The 9,227-nt window shown below is 38.5% G+C and overlaps 1 pseudogene; it reads left to right on the top strand.

Annotated features, from left to right (window-relative positions):
• The first annotated feature begins 6,239 nt into the window (after nucleotides 1–6,239).
• On the top strand, nucleotides 6,240–8,014 carry LOC114092837 (MAP/microtubule affinity-regulating kinase 3-like; annotated as a pseudogene).
• The last annotated feature ends 1,213 nt before the right edge of the window (nucleotides 8,015–9,227 follow it).

The following is a 9,227-nucleotide window of genomic DNA, read 5'->3' as shown; positions in this document are numbered from 1 at the left end:
TTCTTTGTATTGCTCTCATACCTAATTTCTCACAAGCAATTCTTAGAATAAGCGTAGTAATAGTACAGAGCACAGGGTGTGCAATTTAAGGAAATATTAGGCATAAGGGATTTGAAATGACCAAATGGTCAAATAAGGGGAGCCATGAAAAAGCAGTGATCAAACAACATTTGCTTATTTTATGTTCCAAATGATCTGTCCTTTATTATCTCAAAACCATTAAAATTTGTTCTCTGGTTGACTTTTTCTTTTTTTTTTTTTTTTGCAACTATCTGGGAACCATGAAGGTTCAACCTGTTTTAATAGTACTTGGACAATATAGTAAACATAATATTGTTTACAATCATCTTGAAAAGCCCTCTGGCATTGGTAGCATTTTATATGTCATAGAAAATAAATATTGTGGCAGGTGTGACTTATCTACATCACTGGGACAAGATAACTTCCTTTTTGCCTGTTGTTCACAGTAGATAGATAACAAGATCAGAGGATAGCCTCACTTCTCCAAATTGACAACTGCCCTCATGTTTTTAGAGCCTAATAAGAGGCATAATTCACTTCCATACTATGATTTCCATCAGCTGCCAGAGATCATGTTGGAAAGATCTGAGGACAGAAATACAGTTCCATTCCCAAAGCAAATTCAGAAATTGCAATGATTTGGAGGAATAGTGATATGTTACAGAACAGTGGCAAGTTGAAAAGTCCAAAATTCTCATAGAAAATGAGAATGAAAGAACATAACTTTGTGCAGTAATCTCGAAAACTAAATCTACTTTTCCAGTTACTCATAAACAAAAAATCTTAGTTTTTTGATATCTGTTATCCCAAACGTATAGATACATGAGTAGGAACACAGATGGATTTTGGAAAGCTAGATGCTGCCATCTGACTGTTATGGCCATGCCCTCAGGTTTATTACCAAGGCTGTTTTTATGATTTCCTACAAATGTCCTTTGTATCGCTGAGATATACTTATAAATATTTTACTATGTTTGGAAATACTCAGAAGGGTTTCAAAAGAAGCCTACAGGAAAAATATGGAAATTAATTGGGATATGTAAATGTTGCAGATAAGGTGCTCTTAGAGAAAATAGAACAGAGTTAAATAAAGCAAAAATCAGGATTAGAAACTCAGTCAAAAACGAGAATCTTAAAGTGCCTGTGTTTTGTCAACAGTGGCTTGGCAGTTAGAATAGGAAGGACAGAGGAAGTTAAACCCATGCTGGTTTCCAGAAGTCAGATACAAAAAAAAAAAAAAAAAAAATGAACCTCTAGGACCAGATGGTTTTATGGCTTTAGTAAACAATACATTTGCATAATGCTTCCTCAATAATCCTGTCAGGAAGAGTGTTGAGCTAGGAAACAATGTAGGATTGTGCCGTTTTTGAATGACCAGGTCTCTAAATGGCCAACTGGTAATGAAGGAGAAACTGAAATGCTGGGAAGGAGACACTATATAAAGGACAGCTCTTAGACCATCTTGACAAATAGGTAATCATAAATGCCAATATGTTTTCGAATACTAGGTCTCCCCTGGTGGCCTCATGGTAAACTGATTATCAAAGGGTAATGAGGGCTTCTCTTGTTCCAGGCACCACCTCCATGGGGTTTCCTTGTTTGTTCTGATTTGTAGAGCCCTTTGACTTTTGTTTCTCCGGCTTGGGTGACTGCCATTTGGTTTCTCTTCAAGAAGAATCAACAAACCACTTGCTGTAGAATTCTAGTATACACAGGCATGACTGCTCCCTATTGATTTCAGGATGTGGGATTGTAACACGAGTTTTGAACATAATCCTCAGTTTCAGCCAGTGGCTGGGAACCCTCATCTAATTCATTCATTGAATGGATGTCATTGGCAACAATTATTTTTCCTACCTGTGTTTTTTGCCACATGCAAGCACAAATTTCTACTTTGTGATACCTGAGTCATTAAATACCTGTTACTAAAATCTCCCTTTTCTATCCCCCAAACATGGCAACAATTCTCTCCCCCCACCCCCACATTGAATGCTAAAGTAAAGATCTTAAAGGAAAGGGGGCAAATTCCAAAGCTTACCAGGATTATTATAGAGGCAACATATCTACATAGAGCCCAAGGTTGAAGGTAGTAAAGGCTAACCATAGAGAATGCTGGGGACTGTGGTGAAGGGGCAAGCCTGGGCTAAAAATCCTCAGCAGTTCCTCCAGACAATGGTGTCAGGTAACAAAGCAACACAAGAAATTCCCCATCTCCTGAATTTCTAAGAAAAGTCAAATTAACTTTTTAAACATCTCCATTTATGAAAATACTGATAATTTTTCAAATTCTGCAACTAAGTTTACCTTTTAATAATACTACAGGGGACAAACAAAATACTTCCGTCAGCAGTATTTACCTCACAGAGCATCAGGCTGTGATCAACCACCTTAGTTTCTATGACAGTGCTGCCAATAGAAATACAACATGGGTCACATATGTAACTTAAAATTTTCCAGGATAGATGTGAACAAGTGAAATGAAACATGAAATTAGTTTTATAACAAATATTATTTAATCCAGCTATTCAAAATATTAGTATTTCAATGTGTAATCATTGTAAAAATGATTCACTAGATACATTTTACATTTTTGTTTTAAGTCCGATGTGCAGTATATACTTTACATATATGTTAAATTTCAATTTTTATTAGCTACCTTTCAAAGTCTTAGTAATCCATACATGGCTAGTGGCTCTATATTGAACAGCACAGTTCCTGGTTTTAGAGTGCTTTCTGTAATACACACATAAACAGTGATCAAGTCTTTGATTGCTTAGGGCATTTTGACCATCAGGAACAGGGATCTCCTCTGTCCTGCCCCATTGGCTCTTGCTATTGTTGCAACATTCAGCTTCAACTGCCCAAGTGAATCAGAAGGTGGACAGGAGGAACACATTCATGGGATATGCTTTCCCTAGGAATACTATAAGGAATTTTGGATATTTCTTAAAATTGGTGAAACATAACCTTAGACATTTCTTGGGAAGTCATTTAGTGAATATGATCTTCCATAACATTGTGAAAAATGATGATTCATCCTCTGCTTGTATATTTCTAGCTGTAGGAGCCTACTACCTCATGAATTAACTTTTATTATACTGGATTATTCTAATTTATAGAAACTTTTGTGTCAGATGAAAGAAGGTTTTACCTGATTCTAAGGGTGAGACAAAATTCAAGTGGAGAAAATAATGAGGAAACATTAATTCAAAAATGAAGCAAATCCATCCCAACAAAACAGGAAAAGGAGTAACTTTCCAGTCCTGAACTGTTCAAAGACTGAATGGGATTCCCTTGAGTTCCTTATATCTGAAAGTATCTCAGCAATGATTGTACAAATAATGGTGAGCTTTCTGTGGCATAGGAAATGCATAATTATAATTTTTCTGCTTTGAACTTTATCATAGATTTAATAGAAATACCATATTTCAAAGCATAATCAATGTCACCACATTAGTGTATATTCACAACTATTCTGTGCATCCTAATCTTGCACAAAAGACAGGTTAGTTATTACTAATGATTTATTAGAAATAATGGCACAAGTTTTTAAAAAATAATAGGCACATCCCTCTTTTCTGCAAAAAAGTTTGGTACAGAATCTGCAATTACCTAGTGAAATATGGTTCATATGTTTCTAATACACATACAGACACATATAGTTCCAAAATAAACATAAACATATTTTATGTATTATTTTTTAAGTTAAAAATGCTATCATGCTATTTTAATTTGCATTTTCCTATTACCGGAGAAAATAAGCATGTGTATATGGTTGTAGCAAAAAAGATTTTCTCTTTTGTGAATTGCTTGTTCATGTTTTTTTTCCCATTTAAATTTTTTTTTTCCATTTTGATTTTTATATATTTGGGATACATGAAAATAAATAAGGGTAGTGGCACCGTGTGGAGGCTGTGGAGCTGAACTCTGTAGCACAATGGGCTGGGTTGAATGAATCCTGGGACCCGCCAGGGCACAGTCAGGGCAGGCCTGGAATCTAGACCGGGGCTGTGAAATGGGCAATTCTTAGCTACTGCTCACTGGCTGCCCAGGGCCTCTCATGGTGCAGAGTTGAAGTGCAGTAAGATGTTCACAAGGACCACCTTGCCAACCATGAATGAAAGAGATCATCAAGCTGTTTGGGCCTTTAAAAATAAAGTTGATCTTAGAAGTAGTCATGTTTATATTGGCTCAGAGAATTCAGGGAAGATTTTATGGATTTTAGTTTGAGGATTATTTTCATCTTTATATAAATCAGTTATACATGACAGTGGAGTGTATTTTGACATGTCATGCATACAAGGAGTGTGGCTTCCCATTCTTGTGGTTGTGCATGATTGGGAGTTTCACCAGTTGTATGTATATATATATATGAACATGGGAAAGTTATGTTCATTCTACTGTCTTTCCCATTCCTATCTCCCCATTCCTATCTCCCCATTCCTCCCTGTCAAGTCCCCTGAAATCTCCCCCTACCCATTGTGAGTCAGCATTCACATATCAGAGAGAATATTAGCATGATGGTATCAGTTCCATCCATTTACTAGCAAATGCCATCATTCCATTCTTCTTTGTAGACGAGTAATATTCCATGTACCACATTTTTCTTTATCTATTCATCTGTTGATGGGCACTTAGTTTTGTTGTATAGCTTAACTATTGTGAATTGAACTGCTATGAACATTGATGTGTTCGTTTCACTATAGTATCTTGGCTTTAAGTCCTTTGGGTAAATGTCAAGGAATGGAATAACTGGGTCAAATGATGGTTCCATTCTAGGTTTTCGGAGGAGTCTCCATACTGCTTTCTAGAGTGGTTGCACCAGTTAGCAGTCCCACCAGCAATGTATGAATGTACCTTCTTTCCTGCATCTTCACCAACATTTACTGTTGCATATATTCTTGATAATTGCCATTCTGACTTGAGTAAAATGGAATCTCAATGTAGCTTTAATTTGCATTTCTCTAATTGCTAGAGATGAACATTTATATATATATATATATATATATATATATATATATATATATATATATATATACACACACACACACACACATATATATGTATGTATACATATATGTTGACCTATTGTATTTCTTCTGTGAACTGTCTGTTTGGTTCCTTTGTGCATTTGTTGATTGGGTTGTTTGTTCTTTTAGTATTGAGTTTTTGGGTTGTTTGTAAATCTTGGAGATTAGTGCTCTAAGATTAGTGAAAGTCGTGGAGATTTTTTCTCATTTTGTAGGCTTTCTCTTCGTGTTCTTGATTGTTTCCTCTGCTGTAAGGAAGCTTTTTAGCTTGATACCAACCCATTTGTTGATTCTTGATTTTACTTCTTGGCACTTTGGAGTCTTGTTGAGAAGTTTGTTTTCTAGGAGGACATAATGGAGATTGGGGCCTGCTTTTTTTTTTTTTTTTCCTAGTAGGGGAAGGCTCTCTGGTCCTAGGTCCTTGATCCACTTACGAGTGTAAAAAACCATTCTTTAGGCAGTCAATACCATTATGACTGCACTGACTGCATAGCAGATTTTAGAATATACATCTTGGGAATGAATAGACCTAGAAGCACTCCTCATTTGCCTTCTACTCTTAGACTTACCCAGAAGGATAATTTTAAACTAGGCAAGCATCTTTTGTTGTGGAAGGCATTTGAGGCTATTTTTTATAACCCTGTATCTCCAATTCTTTCCTTGTCTCCCCTTCCCTTACCTAACCCTTACTTATCCTAAGCCTGCCAGTGTTACCCATGGCATTTATTAGCTTTGCTCATTGAGTAGATTTAGGAGTTTATTTTTTCTTCTGTTAAGTCATAAAAAGCCATTGAAGATACTTAATGATGAAGAACCTTGCACATATCACGCACACCTCATATGAGATGGGCAACAAGAAGTCACCTCCAGAACTGGGCACTCTGTACTGCAGTGTGGAAATTTCATAGCTTCCTGTGCAGATGAGCAGCCACACATCGGAAACAACTGTTGAAAACTATCGGCAAGGGGAACTTTGCGAAACTGAAATTGGCATGATACATCCTTACAGGCAGAGAGGTTGCAATGAAAATAATTCACAAAACTCAGTTCAATCCAACAAGTCTATAAAAGCTCTTCAGAGAAGTAAGAATAATGAAGATTTTAAATCATCCAAACATAGTGAAGTTGTTTGAAGTCATTGAAACTAAAAAAAAAAAAAAAAAAAAAAAAAAAAAAAAAACAAAAAACCACTCTACTTAATCATGGAGTATGCAAGTGGAGGTGAAGTATTGACTATTTGGTTGCACATGGAAGAATGAAGAATGAAGAAACAAGAGCTAAGTCTAGATTTATGGTGTCTGCAGTACAGGACTGCCACCAAAAGCAGATAATTCACAGGGACCTCAAGGCTGAAAATCTGTTGTTAGATGCGGATTTGAACGTTAAAATAGCAGATTTCGGTTTTAGCAATGAGTTTACTCTTGACAGTAAACTACACACCTTTTGTGGTGGTCCTCCATATGCAGTCCCAGAGATGTCCCAGGGCCAGAAGTCCGATGGGCCAGAAGTCGAAGTGCAGAGTCTCAGAGTTATCCTGATCCTGTACACCCAGGTCAGCAGGTCGCTTCCCTTTGAAAGGCAAAATCTGAAGGAACTTAGAGAGTGTTACCAGGGAAATACAGAATCCCTTTCTACATGTCCACAGGCTGTGAAAACCTTCTCAAACGTGTAGTGGCGCTCAACCCAATTACCCAAGGCACTCTAGAGCAAATCATGAAGGACAGGTGGATCAACGCAGGCGTGAGCAGGATGAACTTAAACCCTTTGTTAAAGCAGAGCTAGACATCTCAGACCAGAAGAGAATAGATATTATGGTAGGAATGGGATATTCATAAGAAGAAATTCAAGAATCTCTCAGTATAAAAGAAATATGATGAAATCACAGCTACCTACTTGCTGGGGAGAAAAATCTTCAGAGGTGCGGCCAAGCAGCGACCTCAGCCACAGCACCGGCCAGTCTTCTCACCACAAAGTGTTTTTTCAAGCCAGGAGCCCAGACGGTGCAGTGACCATGCTGGACCAGCTATTCCTTTAGTTGTGGCATATCCGAAGAGGAGTCAGAGCAGCACTGCAGATAGTGACCTCCAAGAAGATGGAATTCCCTCCTGGAAATCAGGTGGCAGTGCGGCGGGAGGAAAGGGAATTGCTCCAGTCAGTCCCATGCGTGGGAACACAAGTAATCCCAACAAGGCAGATATCCCTGAACCCAAGAAAAGCCCCGCTGTCCCCAGCAGCAGCACTGCATCTGGAGGGATGACACCGCGGCGGAGTACCACAGCGGACAGACGTTCAGCGATCCAGAATGGCAAGGAGAACAGCACCATTCCGGATCAGACAACTCCAGTTGCTCAACCCACAGGGTTAGCAGTTGTCGCCACCCTGGGCAGAATCCATCTCCTAACGGACACTTTCCACCGCCCCGCGGAACGGCGAACCGCAACATCCAACGGCCCTCCTGCCTCGCGCAGCCTGTCCCACGAAGCTACGCCACTGTCCCAGACTCGAAGCACAGGCTCCACTAATCGTTTTAGTAAATTAACCTCAAAATTCACAAGAAGTAGCGATGTCTCGGTTGAGCAAAAGGACAAGAACAAAAAAGCAAAACCTCACTCCCTGCGTTTCACCTAGAGCATGAAAACCACGAGTTCCACGGATCCCTCTGCGGGGAAATCCGCAGAGTACTGGACCCCAACAGCTGCGACTAGGAGGGGAGGGAGGGGAGCGCTTCCTGCTCTTCTGCGTTCTTGGCAACCCGCGAGCACCGAACCTGGTGCAGTGGGAGATGGAGGTGTGTAAGTGGCCAAGACTCTCGGAACCCGGTCCAGTTCAAGCAGAAACCAGGGACATCCAGGGCTTTCAAAAATATTACTTCCAAAGTTGGTCTTTTCTACAAAAGCACTACATTAAAGTCGTGTGACCCTGAAAAAAAAAAAAAGAAAGAAAGAAAGAAAGACCCATTTTAGACAATGAAATTTCTAACAGTTTAGTGCTCCATAAATGGCTTTCAGTTCAGAGGTAATCTATCTCTCCTAACAGGCTCTCCATTTAACGTAGTGTGAACTTCCATGTACTGATTGCTACCCCTGTAATTAAATGCTTTTATAATTAAATTGCTGTTGAATGGATTTCCTTATCTTTCCTAGGCAGTTTCCTGCTGTATGTTTCAAATTGTCGGAGTACTGTCTTAGAAATGTGAATTGTGTTGTGTGGCAGGGGGAAATATAATTTTGTTAAATAAAAATAAATAGATTACATGTGTTGTACTTGTTTTCCCACTTTACCTTTTCACTCTTTTTAGGTGGCTTGGAGGAATAAAGTTCTTAATGTTTAAATTATCAAGCTTTCTATTTTATGCTTATTGCTTTTGTACTTAGGAAATTTTTCTCTGCCCAGAAGTGCTGAAGTTATATCCTGTGTTCATATTCTATTTGTTTATTTACTTACATCTTTGATATAATGTCTTTTCTACTTCTGGAATTGACACATGTGGTGAGGATATAGAAATGACAGGAGACATTTGTTGTTTGGGTCTGAGCTCTTACACTAGGCCCCAACAGACCTAATCAAAATGTAGTCACACCTGCTAGGTCATCAAAGTGAAGCTAAAAGGAAACAGGAAAATCCCCCCAAAGACTAGTTTTTTTTTTCTTCTTCCCCAAAATGGAGATTCACTGTAACCAATTGGAAAGGGCCCAACCAGCACCATAAGGAAGTCCTCTCTGCTTGAAAGAGGAAAGTAACCTGAAGGAACAGGATGTCAACCAGTCTCCTTTAGGTATTATTTTGTTTTCTTGTTCCTGTTGAAGCTACCTCACCAAAATCAACTGTTCTCTCATGCTAATGAAGTTCCTTCAAGTTTTTTTTAATAGGATACTGTCTGATCTATAAGTTGCTAAAGCCAATTACATTTTTTAAACTAAATTTATTGAAAAAAATTTAAACAGATACAGTTGTGCTTTCCTAAATGGATAGCAAGTTGTCACTGTGCCATTTACCATTTTTTCCTCCACTGTCTAGGAAATGTCTCCTCGTACATGTACTCTGAGTTGGCAGCTTTGATCTTTTCGTGTATTTGTTGGTCCTTGCTTCAGTTCTACACTGCATCAATTTTTATGTTTATTGAAATCTAGGCTTCTCCCTCTTGTTTCTTCCTCCTGGGTGTCTTGGCTATTCTTC

The sequence above is a fragment of the Marmota flaviventris genome, chromosome 7, assembly GCF_047511675.1.
Source record: "Marmota flaviventris isolate mMarFla1 chromosome 7, mMarFla1.hap1, whole genome shotgun sequence".
Taxonomy (NCBI): Eukaryota; Metazoa; Chordata; class Mammalia; order Rodentia; family Sciuridae; genus Marmota; species Marmota flaviventris.
This window is presented reverse-complemented; position numbering and strand designations above follow the sequence as displayed.